The sequence below is a fragment of the Dunckerocampus dactyliophorus genome, chromosome 9, assembly GCF_027744805.1.
Source record: "Dunckerocampus dactyliophorus isolate RoL2022-P2 chromosome 9, RoL_Ddac_1.1, whole genome shotgun sequence".
Classification (NCBI taxonomy): Eukaryota; Metazoa; Chordata; class Actinopteri; order Syngnathiformes; family Syngnathidae; genus Dunckerocampus; species Dunckerocampus dactyliophorus.
The window spans coordinates 9,689,071-9,702,664 of NC_072827.1; the positions used below are offsets into that span (position 1 = coordinate 9,689,071).

Sequence of the window (13,594 nt, forward strand, 5' to 3'; positions counted from 1 at the left end):
GGTGATTGATACGCCCATGAAAGTGTCTATTTTAGAGACATGCCTCATTGCTCCCCCTCTAAACCCTCCTGCTAGCTTCACATTGACGTTCTTTACAATTTTAGATCACAACATTTGCAATAAGAAGGACTATTAGATTCAATGTAGCTCCAAAAGCCTCTTCTTTTCTCTCAATATGCCTCGCAGACTTAAAAGTATAAAATGTGTAGGTACTCACCTCTAATAAATGATAGTAAGGTGATCCATGAACAGATGGAGTCAGCAGTCATGATGCAGAAGTTATACGTTTGCATCTCCCAGCAACTATGGTGTCGAACATGGAGTGAAATGTCAATGCTTGATGAAAAACCTTTATCAGTGAAGCGTAAAGACATAAACATGTAACAATTGTGGGCTTTTATAACTGGTATTTTTGGAGAAACAAAAAATGTGACCACAAATCTGAGAATTTACAAAGACGTGAATGCTGAATCACAAATGTGCGGGGATCCACTGTGCGGTAAGCCCTCGTTTATCATGGTTAATTGCTTCCAGACCCGAAAGTGGTAAGTACATTTAGGCAAAGTTGGATTCCTTATTTATCAATAGAATATTTTCGTAGTTTTCGTAGAGCATAGAAAATCTATTGACGACCTTTTAAATGCAGTTTTTAACATAATTAGAGCCCTCTAGACATGACATAACACCTTTATAGTCTCCTAAGACACTCCTATCAAACAATATAGTAGACATAAGAGAAAATAATACATATAAGACATAAGACTCATGCTCGTGTGTGTTGCTGTAAATGTGTTCCCTAGGGGAGCAGAGTGGGGCGGTGGACAAGAAGTGACATTGGGGGCTCAGAGTTGAGTTTTAGCTTGGCGTGGGTTACAACCGTGTTAGGCATTATTGTGCCTGTTGTGAGATCATTAAACCCTGCAATAAAAGCCTGTTGCTCCGACGAACTAGTGACCAGTGTAGAATACTACTGTACATATCATCACAATGTTTTTCCAATGCATCCTCTTAATGCCTTATATTTGTATTTTTACTTCATTTAGCCAGTTTGATGTGTGAAAATGCTTTATTTCGGCAAAAAATGCGTAACATTTGTTTAAATATGCATATTTTTGGACTAATAATTTAAATTCAAAGTGTGACATGACAAGGGGTTACTGTATATCAATTTCTGCCTTCACAACAATAAGAAGTATATGTTTTGGCGAGACACAAGTATGCAACATTTTTTGAATTTTTTTTATATCAATGGAGACCTCATTTGATTCCGCAAGTTTGCTTCACGTCTGGAAACCTTCACAAAAATCCAAGTCTACCTCCACATTCATTCGTATGACAAACATCAGTTTCAAAATCCTACTGAAATGCAAGAAGCAGACATGAAGAGACAGCCTCCTTGACTGGAGACGCGTGGTTCATATTAGATAGTGCAGTGCCATCACCGCACTTATGTTGTAGTCATTTGACTGCGGTTGAACTAATCAAATGCATGTGCAATGCAGCTGAAACCCGTCCACATTTGGGACCACACGCTCTCTTTAGGACTAGACTAGAAAGGACCAGACTTACTGGCTGCAACATGAGCTCCACCAGTCCGAGCTAGTCTGCATGTCTTTACGAAGATAATGATAGGAGACAGTGAGGGACGATTTTTAATATAAATGCAGCACTGCATCACATTTAAATGAGGTGTATATTGACAAAGTGTCTTGTGGGCAGAGTTGTACAAATGATTGTGTAGGCTGGCTGTACTGCTTCTCGTGTGACGGACAAGACTGTCCCTCGGGACAAATCCATTTAAATCTATTAAGCATCATTCCCAGGATGGTCCCCAATGGCCAGTGCTTGGTTCTGAGAGTCAGGTTTCCTCATATCAGATTCAATAGTTGGACAGGTGAAGCTGGAATCATGCCAAAAGAGGTTTGAATGACAAAGAGTGGAGAGAAGCCGAGCTTGGCTGCAACGTATGAATCCACAGCTTTGCTATTCCCCGCGGTCTATTATGCAACAGTTCTGGCTTTAAATCCACAGCTGCAGCTTCTGGTTTTCATTCTTTAATTTCTCACACTCGCCAAAAACAATCCTCATTGTTCAAGCTTCTTTTCACCCACCGCCCCGCCCACATGTCCTGAGAGAGCCCCGGATTCAATTACAGCTAAGCCGGTGGCAGGACCCTAGCGCCCAGGTAACGAAATGAACGTTGATAAGTCAGTTATGAAAATGCTTTTTGGGAATAGCCTTGATGCAGCCACAAGGTATCAACAACCAAAAGCACATGCATTCATTTAAAGCGACGGTAATACGACCTTAAAACAACAACTTCAAAGTCACAGTCGTAGAGGTGGTATCCTGACTTCTAATAAAGAAAAGCGCAGCTGCAGCCATGGCAACCAAGGAGCACCTGCTTTAGCGATTTATGATACTGGTGGACTGGCCTGGACACATCACAAGTTCAAGTGAGGCCCACGCACTCTGGGCGATTTATATTTATATACTGTGGCGAGCTTGAATCCCACAAGAGATGGTCAGAGGCACTTCAACTTGCTTAAAACACACTTAGACTTCACTACAATCACGGTGGCGAGTCTCTTTATTTGGGCAAGCAAGAACCAACACTGAACGCACTGAGCTTGTAACACAGTGAAACGAACAGAGGGGTCACTAGAAAGAACACTACTTACAATTAGGGCTGTCCCGATCCAATCTTCAGGATCGGGATCGGCTGCTGATTCGCTGAGTTTTGAAGCTCGGCATAATAAAATTCCGCCACGAGATTGGGCTGATCTCTGGTTGCCACTCGGCTCCCGCCACCCGCAAGAAGAAGAAAACGCAACACCACCATGCAGACATGTACGCGGTGTACCGTGGTGAAGTTAGTTTCATGTTGGACGTCAGATATCCCCTCACTGTGCCCGGACTGCTGTGTCATTGTGCGGGGAGCTCGGACGCAGTGGCGGAGCTGCGTGGTGGACGTGGCCACCCTTGGTCACTCCGAGTGAGAGGAGTGACGCAGGCTCCCAGCATACCTTATGGAACCTTTCTGTAAATAGCTGCTTAGACAGCGTCCAGTGGGGTTTGTTGACAAGTTAGTCGTTTAATTGAAACGGGATTCCGGAGTGAGTAGTTGATGCGGCCCCAGAGTTTGCGACCCTTGGTTAGAGCAATGGTGTCCAAACAGTGGGTTTCGAGGGCTATTTTATTTATTTATTTATTTTTTAAATTGACCCGCGACACATTCTAAAAAAAAAAAAAGCTAAAAAAAGAAATACCAATAACAACAAAAAATGGAAAAGAATAAAGTCAAAATATTAAGGGAAAACTGTTGTAATCTAACGAGAAAAAGACATATAATTAAAGAAAAAAAATACGTTTTTATCGCAATATTATGAGAATAGTGTAACAAATAGTGTTTTAATTTTTGGAACACTGCGGAAAAAGTTAGAATGTTACGAGAACAAAAGTCAAAGTACGATGGGAATAAAGTCACAATTAGGATAAAATTTACAAGTTGAAAGAAAAAAAACAGCAACAGAAATGGGAAAAACTACAAATTCTACAAGGATAAAGTTAAAATATTAAGATAAAAAAGTTGTATTCTAACGAGAAAAAAGTCACAATTTGATGAGCCTAAACTTGGAATATGAGGAGAAATAATGTCATTTTAGTAGCATACCCTTGAAACATTAAAGAAAAAATATGTTACTGTGATAAACAAAACAAAGTTGTCATTTTTGGAAAATTTGGTTGGGGAAAAAGTTTGAATATTATGGGAATAAAGTTATAATATTATGAGAAGAAAATTTACAAAGATCATCACCTATTTGGGAAAAAAAAAAAAACATCAGCAAAATTTGGGAGAGCAAAGACCAATGCTCATACTAGCTGAGATACTTTTTTTTTTTTAATATAGTAACTTCTTATCACATTTACATGTGTTGCTTTATGAAATATTAAAGATATTCTTTCTGATGCTGATTTATTTGAGTTGCAATTTTGCACTAGCATCACACGTCATATTGTATGAATGTGAAATCACCCATTTGATCCTCAGTTTTTATTTATTTGTATTTTTAAATGCTGTTTTGTTTCAGACAAACTAAAAGATGATTTTTTCATTGTCATAAAGGAGCAGCACTTGAGGTCAAACAAGAGCACACAACCCAATGTCTAAAAATGGCATTTCAGGAGATGAGAAAGGTGCAGCCAGTGCTCCCGGGTACAACAAGAACTACAAGATAATCTTGTGCTGTTCAGAGCAGACATGTTAATTATCCCTCTGAATCTCAATGAGAAATTATTAATTCATTAAAGGGGGTCGTGTCGCTGCTCACACCCAATCCCAGAAGGCTTTTACCCTTTATTGGAGACCAGGACAACATCAGACGGCTGGGCTGGGAAGAGTCGGCCACACCCGTCACACACACTGGGAGACAACGCTGCATGCAGTTCAACAACTTAATGAATGGATGAGCGAGATTCCTCAAAGGAGAAGGTTGAATGGAATAATGCATGAACGGGCTGGAAAAAGCATCCACTGTCATGCATCCGTCAGAATAGCGATCATAGGTTATGTTTTTTTGTCAACAGAACATGGTGATAGCGTCAACTGGATCATGAGGACGTTCCACAAAAGGCACATCCATGCTTGGTTACCATAGGAACAACATGAGAGATTTATAGTAGAGGCATGCCTCCTCCTCCCACAGCGTGCACAGTATACAAAGCAAACACTGTATAGAAATGTTTCATCAGTGCCTATAGTCACTTTATTCAATATTACGCTGCTTAAAGGCCTACCATGTTCAAAAGCCCCGTTAGAAAATCTACAGCAAGGGATATTTTGTAAAGCAACATATGTAGATACACTAAGTTATATATACTTCAAGAAAAAAATACTGCATCTCAGCTTTGGGATATATATACATAAAAAAAAAAAAGTCTATTATTAGTATGAAATTTGGGCTTTGCTCTAGTTTTTCCCGTTTTTGCTGGGGGTTTTTCCCAATTTTTTTCTTCTTAAAATAATATTTGTACGTAATATTCTGATTTTATTCCCACCATATATTACGTTTTTCCCCAACCAATTTTTTTCTCTGTGCAACTAAAATGACATTATTTTTCCTCATAATATTACGTGTTTATTCTTGTGAAATTGCTAGAATCAAATTTTTGTCTCTAGTATTTCGATTTTATTTTCCATTTCTGCTGCTATTTTTTCCCCCCAACTATTGCAACTTTCTTCTCGGAAGTATGACTTTATTGCCATAATATTTAGACTTTATTCTTGTTACATTATGACTTTTTCTACAACTTAATTTCCCAAAAAATACAACTTTATTTGTTGGTTTTGTTTGTCTCTCATAATATTACGACTTTAAAACAATCACAACATTATTCTTTAATATTTCAATGATAGTTTTTTTTAGTTTTCTTGTTAAATTCTATTTTTAGAATCTAGGCCGCATTTTGGAGACCCCCAAATCTAAAGTCACGTTAGAAAATCTGGCTGCTGATGAATCGACATGATGCACTCACTGTTAATTCACAGAAAATGCAATAATCAGTAGTGCAAACCTTAACAAAACAGGAACAACTACATTATAATTGTTGGTCTTCATTAAATGAAAATTCACAGTGATTAAAAAAGGCACAATCCTCATAAATAGCATTTAAGAACATAATCACAATTAATAATTTTGATAATATAGTAATCCGTCGTTCATCGTGGTTAATTGATTCCAGATCCCACTGTGATAAGTGAATTTCCACGAAGTAGGGTTCCTTATTTATAAATGAAATATTTTCGTAGGTACAGCATAGACAATCTGCTTACGACCTTCTAAATACGCTTTTTAACATTATTAGAGCCCTCTAGACATGAACTAACACCCCACCTTTATCAACATGTCTTTCAATGCATTTGTCAATGTGTTATATTTGTATTTCTGTTAATTTGGTCACTTTTATGCTTAAAAATGCTCAATTTAGGCCAAAAATATGTAAAACTGGCTTAAACATGCATATTTTTGAGTGATAAGGATGTGGCACGGGACGACTGTATATAACAATATAATATATATAATATATATTGTAACCGCACATATCATTTTGAGACCAATGTTAACATTGGAATACAGGGAGGCGAAAATCATACATGATAGTAAAAAAAACATGTTTAACTGGCAAAAGCATTCAATATTGATGCACTACTCAATGAGATTCATAGTTAGGTGTGAGAGCCATTATATAAATAATTGATGAATAAGGTGAAAAGAACCCCACCACTGCTGTAAACCTTCAAAATATCTCCAATGGGGACATGAACTGGCAGTGTTCACTTTGGATGGCGCACAACATCCTGCCAAATGAAGCACGACTACCTGATGAATCATTGTGCTATTACTAATATACAACAATTTATTCAAAAAAACTGATATTCATCTTTCAGTTTTAAATGCAAATTACACATTGTGCATTAATTTGGGGTGGTGCAATGACAATTAAGGCTGTGAGCAGCGTTGAACAGGCCCTGGCAACCCCACGCAACTCTGGGATCACATGAGTCGGCAGGCACGCGGGACACAGTACTCAACTTCAGTGTCCCCAGCTGGAAGGAACTTCGAAGAAAGGAACCTATGCATAGCTTCAAGGTGTCGTCTTCATCATAGTTTGTCGTCATGCCCCGCCCACATCCTCTCACGTAGGCTAAACTGATTCCTAATATATCATTGCCCAACCGTCTAGTGTGTGTGATTTTAATTTGGGCTCATTTAGTCAAAATCCCTCGGAAGAGTTTGTCAAAGTGCGACCAGTTGTTTTTGCCCAAAAGGGCCACAAATAAAAATGTTTGTTTTGAAACATGGGTTGTTGAGACTTTTTTGTGCATCCTTCAGTAAAAGACGTCTCCACCAAATTTCATGATGACCCATGAAAGTGGAGGTAAGGTCTAATTAAAAGGTGTTCGGAATCCGAAAAATATTAAATTCTGGTGAGTTTTGGTGAGTTTTCACGCATGTTTAGGTCCTCCCAAAAGGCAAATAATAATAATAATAATAATAAACAGCCGTTTCAAGAGGGTCTTTGCACGGCTGTGGCTTGGTGCTCTGGCCCTAATAAACATCATACAGCTGCAGATGACAGTACAGTGCAAGCGCAGTCTGCAGTCATTTATAATTGATACAGTAACAATTAGGAACAGACCAATTTGTTAGTACGCCTGGTGGATGTGTTTCCGTCAAAAGTGTTAATTAAATGAGCTCCTCCGCGATCTCCCCTGCTTCCGCCTGATAATTTAGGAGTGGCACTGCTTTGAAAGCGCAGATTGTCATCGTTAATCTTCACGCCTTCCGTGAAGATTAAAAAGCTTTCCCAACATTCCAGGGATGTTAGTATTCCCCACCATCAGCCGCCACTTTATTCCCACTGTTGCTCATCTCCTTTGGCGACCACCCTCTGCACCAAAATCGGGGGGGAGGGGGTAAATGTGGGCAAACAACCCCCACACTCCACTGCAGAATTTCTATTTTATGCTGTCATAAAAAGCATGAGAGCAGAGATCGTGAGAGCAAAGTGCATGTTCTGGTCATACGCAAACAGCTGGTGCAAGAATGACGCAAGACTCCTTCAATGCGTGTCATTCACTGGAGCTAAATCTGTGAGAGGGTTGGTGCATGACGACCCAAACAACTGGGTCACCAAATAATCAGAAAAAAAGTAATTTAACTGTCTTTACAGCTTTTCAGATGTGAAGATGTCAAAAAAATGAGAGCGGTCTTTGACCCTGCCTGCACCTCTTTGGTCTACTACATCTACTGTAGATCAGGGGTATCAATGTTATATACTGCTTTTTTGTGGCAACTGAATCCCCCAAAAGATGGTCAGAGGCACTTTCAATTACTTAAAAGGCTCTTTAATTGGGCAAGCAATAGCCAACAGTGACCTCGCAGTGAGCTTGTCATACAGTGAAATGAACACTGGACGGAACACTAACTACAATCCCAGACACAAAAATGACTGGTATGATAAATAAACACACATAGGGCAATTGCTACTACTATAGCTCCAATAAGTAGATAGCTAGCGAGATACTTTGTTCATCTCCGAGAGAAAGAGAAAGAGGAAGGTTCAGTTTGAGACCCCTGTTGTAGATGTTAGTGTGACATTGACATACAGTAAATACAGTAGTAGCTCAGTGTTTAAAAACGGCGCCAGCGGGGGTAAGTTTTAGAGTTTGCATTAAAAGTCATGCAAAAGCTTTGTTTGGGTTTTTTTTGGTACACTTTTCTAAAAACTTCAGTGAGGTGTTCAGACAGGGGTGTCCATAGTGTTGCCTGGGGGCAATTTGCGGTGCGCTGCTGTTTTTTATTGACTCGTAGCATATTCTAAAAACATAATTTAACAAGAATTTCTCACCAAAAAAAAACAACAGCAGAAATGAAAAAAATCAGCAGTAACTTTACAAGAATAAAGTCAACGTTATTTTAGTAGCATAATGTTGAAATATAAAAAAAATGTTTTTTTTAAAGAGTTGTAATATTATGAAAAATAAACTAATAAAGTTGTAATTTTTAGCAAAATTATGTTTAAAAGAAGTCAAGTTACAAGAATAGGCCGCACGGTGGCCGAGTGGTTAGCATGTTGGCCCCACGGTCACAGTCAGGAGATCGGGAAGACCTGGGTGCGAATCTCCGTTGGGCGTTTCTGTGTGGACTTTGCATGTTCTCCCCGTGCGTGTGTGGGTTTTCTCCGGGTACTCCGGTCTCCTCCCAAAACATGCATGTTAGGTGAACTGGCGACTCTAAATTGTCCATAGGTATGAAGAGTGAGTATGAGAGTGAATGGTTGTCTATATGTGCCCTGCGATTGGCTGTCTGGCGACCAGCCTGTCGCCCGAAGTCAGCTGGGATAGGCTCCAGCATATCCCTAATGAGGATAAGCAGCATAGAAAATGGATGGATGGAAGTTACAAGAATAAGGTCTAAACATTATAATAGTCATAATTAAAAAAAGAAAATGAGCAAGAAGGAAGTGGAAATAATTGGGGAAATAAAAAAAATGCAGCAGATATGAAAAAACAACTGTAATTTTAAGAATACAGTCAAAATATTAAGTCGTATTCTAACAAAAAAGTCACAATTTTATAAGAATAAGTTTGTAATATTGTGAGAAAAAAAGTAATAATAATTAAAATAATCATTTTAGTACCGATGTGTTGAAATATTACATTTTTCTTTAAGTCGTAACATTATGAGAAACAAACAAAATAAAGTTGTAATTTTTAATAATTAGGTTGGGGGAAAGTTATAATAATATGGGAATTAAAGTCAAAATATTAAGGAAATAAGGCCCTAATCTTATGAAAAGAAAAATTATTAATATAATTTAAACAAAAATATGATTTTTCATCTATTTCACAAAGCTGAGGTGCAGTTTTTTCTTGAAATACACAATTTAGCATATCTTTACAAAATATCAAAGTGGCCATTAGTTTCATTTTTCACTATGTGGCCCTCGGTGGAAAAGGTTTAGGCACCCCTGTGTTAAGAGACGAACGCCAGAAAAGAAAATAACGCATTGCATGTCCTTTCCAACTGCCTATAAAAGCTGGGAATTCTCCATCCATTCCTTGTGTGGCTGTCCTGTGTGAAAGGCACACGAAAAGCGGGATCCAAGTTGACTCGTAAATTTGCGGGCTTCTGATGTAACATTAAAGGCTTTGCATGGAGACTCCCCCAACCCCCCCACCCCACCCCAAACACACATCCTTCAGTTTGCTGCCGTATGAGCGGAAGACGCTCTGCAGCACAGCAACCGGCTCCGATGCTCCTCAGCTGCCTCTGCTTGTAACTATGGCAACCCACACGAAGGCCTCTATGATTCCATGTAACCTTTCAGCGATGACGCTTGGATTTAATTGTGATATACGGTATGTTCACACAGGGGCTATAAAACTCCTTTGCAGAACATAACTGCCCTTATTTCGCTTTAAAAAATGACAACAGCTTAAAACCTGGAAGGAGCTATTCCACTGGGAATAGAATGGAAGCAAGATGTGTCTATTTTAAGACTCCCCAAAGTGAACTCATAATAAAATATCTTTGGAGAAACAATGCCTGGATAGTAGCAATTCCCAACCTCCTTGCTGGATCAAGACGCTCTGATGTCTCCCTTGTGCAGCTGCAAACATTTTGTAGTTAGACGTGGGAGATATAATAAGAGGAGGCAATTTATCGACGCACTTTCATTTGCATTCCTCATTAAAAGCAACGACCACTCAGCGGGTTTGAAAGGAGTTTATCACAATCTCCTTACACCAGCAACCTGTGCCTGAGCGTACAAAAAGAATACAATTATTAGCGCATGAGTAGACGCAGTAATGCTTTAACGTGGCACAAAAGTGAGCTGGGTTCATGGCTGCTGCCCCCCTCTCGCCTCCAAAACACCGGCAGCCAATCAGATTCCTTTGCATTCACAATGAAGCCAATGAAACCTTGTCAAAATCACATCCTCTGTGACCAAATCACTCTGCCACTTCTCCGCCTTGAGCGCTGCATGCAAGGAAAAGCAAACGGCATCCCTGACACGGTGACCAGGTTTAAAAGGATTTAGCATGCCGCTTCATGGCAAGAAACCCCTCCACCCCCACCCCCAAATCCAGCTCTGCCTTTCATCCAAGTCAACGCGTTCTACTTAAATACACACAGCATGAAACATGAACTACTGAGAACCTTTGGTAGTCTGAAAAAAGGACAAGTGTTAATATAAACTACAGCATCGGGGAGGTCTCCATGACAACAATTTATAGAATTGCAGAACTGAAATGCTGAAGCTGAACTGAAATGTAGAATGAATCCTCGAAATGTCTTGAAATCTATTCACCGACTGAGGATCGAACCAGCAACCATCAGGTTGGGAGACGACCAATGTACCACTGGAGCAAGGCCGCTGTGCACAGAACAAACACAATGTTAGTTCACATGTAATGTAAATGAATTTCCATCAATAGGGGGCGACATTGAAACTGTCCATTCATATTCAATGGGAACTACTGAATTATAGGAAATGCGGGAATTTTTAGAAAAGATAGCATACATGTTCTCAACAAGCTGAAGCAGTTGAGACGCAGTTAGCGGAAAAAACAGCTGAACTTAAAATGCTGGAAGGTAAAAATAGAGAAAGATGTTGAAATAAATGTATAAATATGTTGAACGATTATGCGAGGACTGAGGATCAAACCAGCACCCATAGGGTTAGAAGATGATCAATCTACAGTACAGGCCAAATGTTTGGACACACACAATCCAAACCCATGGTCCCAACCCATTAATAAGACAAGAAATTCCACTAAGTAACCCTGACAAGACACACCTGTGAAGTGAAAACTATTTCAGGTGACTACCCGAAGAAGCTCACTGAGAGAACACCAAGGGTTTGCAGCACTATCAAAAAAAATAAAAAAAATTGTGAAATGCCGGAAAGTAAAAATGTATACTGAATGTTGAAATGTATAAATAAAGTTGAATGATTACATCGGGATCGAGGATCGAACCAGCAACCTTCAGGTTCGGAAAAACCCACTCTACCTCCTGAGCAGAATGTTACAGTAATAGAAAATAAAACATGATTTTCCATAAGGAGGGAGCGCCACATGACTTGCACATTCATTTTCAATGGGAAATTGTCACAGATAATATGAAAGTACAGGAAATGAAATCCTGAATGAGCTGAACATTTTGGTGTTGGATTGGTTTGAGAAATGTGGGAGGAGTTAACAGACAAAAAATTAGGCGGAATAACAAGTAGAGGAATAAATATATGCAAAATGATGCACAGTTGTATATGTCACATATGACAGTGATGACTGATGGGACAGATGGATTACTTCCCTCCATCTACTACACTCCTAATCACTACAAATAAGTTGATTTTATTATTTTTTTTTACTTATTTATTGTTTTATTTTTTCTTCTTATGTATTTAGTTTTAATTTATATGGTTAAATTTAAGAGCTTTTCTGGCTTGTTGCTGCCTGTCTTTGTACACATAAAAAAAGTAAAAAATAATAATAAAAAATACATTAAAAATACAAAAAAAGTTATAAAAATGCACTAATTTGTTGATTTATTTTGCTTGTTAAGATAATTAAATAAAAAGATGTGTAAAACAATTGTAATTTTATTTAAATTTTCTTTATTTGTATTCAGATTTTAGATGGTAGACAGATGGCAGAAAATCCCAGTCTTTGTGAATGTAGCTAATGCCATTATTATTGAAATACAATCAATTGAAACCCAATCTGGCACATCTGGGTTTGAATGTCGGTTAGGACCTCTGTGTACAGTTTGCATGTTCTTCCCAAGCATGCATGGGTTTAATAATTGGCCCACTGATGTGCTGGTGCATGTCATTTATGACAAAAAATGTCATGGATAACCATTGCAATATGTGCTATCTAATTACCCAGTAATCAGGCTTAGGGATGGCATGTCTGAATTTTGTGGCGTTAGCTCCAATGGTGGCACCATCCATCCGTTTTCAATGCCGCTTATCCTCATTCGGGCGAGAGGCGGGGTACACCATGGTCGCCAGCCAATCACAGGGCACCATTCACACTCACATTCATACAGTACCTCTGAGTCTCCAATTAACATGCATGTTTTTGGAATGTGGGAGGAAACCGGAGTACCCGGAGAAAACCCACACACGCACAGGGAGAACACGCAAACTCCACGCAGAAATGCCCAACGGAGATTCGAACCCAAGTCTTCCCAATCTCCTGGCTGTGTGGCCAACATGCCACCGTGGCACCAGTCCTGCAGAATTCACTCAGCTCAGTCAGTCATGGCACCGGCATACCAAGAAGAGAGTTGAAAGACGCCCTTCATGATGCTCCGACTCATTAAGTCAGGTCCTCATCGCCATTCAGCTGATAACAAGGAACACTGCTCCTGCTCTAATTGGGTACCCTCAGCGTGAATGGGTGACACTATGGTGGGATGACCGTGAGCACTCTTGACTGGTGTGAGAGTCTTGGTGGAAACCATACGGGCCTTCTCTTTATAGTCTTTCTCTAGCCTGGGTGGTCCCTGCTGGCCTGCTTTCCACATGCTTGCAGTGATGGAACTTAGATAGGGGAAAAGGTGAATCTCTTCCAGCATTAGATGCTGCTTCTCCACAGCAGAATGATAGGAATGCTCCTGAAGAAGCACAGGTCTTCAAGAATGCATTAGGTACACAGAACCATACAGCTGTCTATCCATCCATCCATATTAGTTCTACACCGCCTTTACTTTTCATGGGCATGGCAGGTGCTAGAGCCTATCCCAGCTGAGTTAGGCTCAATAGGTTGACCCACAATCTTGCAGAAGACTGCACGCCGTATACCAGTCTATGCAGTATCCATCATATTCATTGTCCTCGCTGCAGGGCAACAAGAGCGTCCATTTTTTTTCCAAGCCTCTATGGACAGATTAGAGTATTATAGTTTATAATCATAGATAATCCACTGATAACATCAATTGAATGCAAACGACTACAGCAAGAGGGGGTGTACAGAATCTTGATGCGTCCAATTCGCACCGGAGGCCAAGTTTAC

The 13,594-nt window shown here is 39.6% G+C and overlaps 1 protein-coding gene across 1 annotated transcript in view; it reads right to left on the reverse strand.

The window, feature by feature from the left end:
• The window catches only part of LOC129187464 (FERM, ARHGEF and pleckstrin domain-containing protein 1-like), a 75,422-nt gene that overhangs the window by 47,552 nt on the left and 14,276 nt on the right, over window positions 1–13,594 (reverse strand). The gene's annotated exons all lie outside the window — the stretch shown is intronic.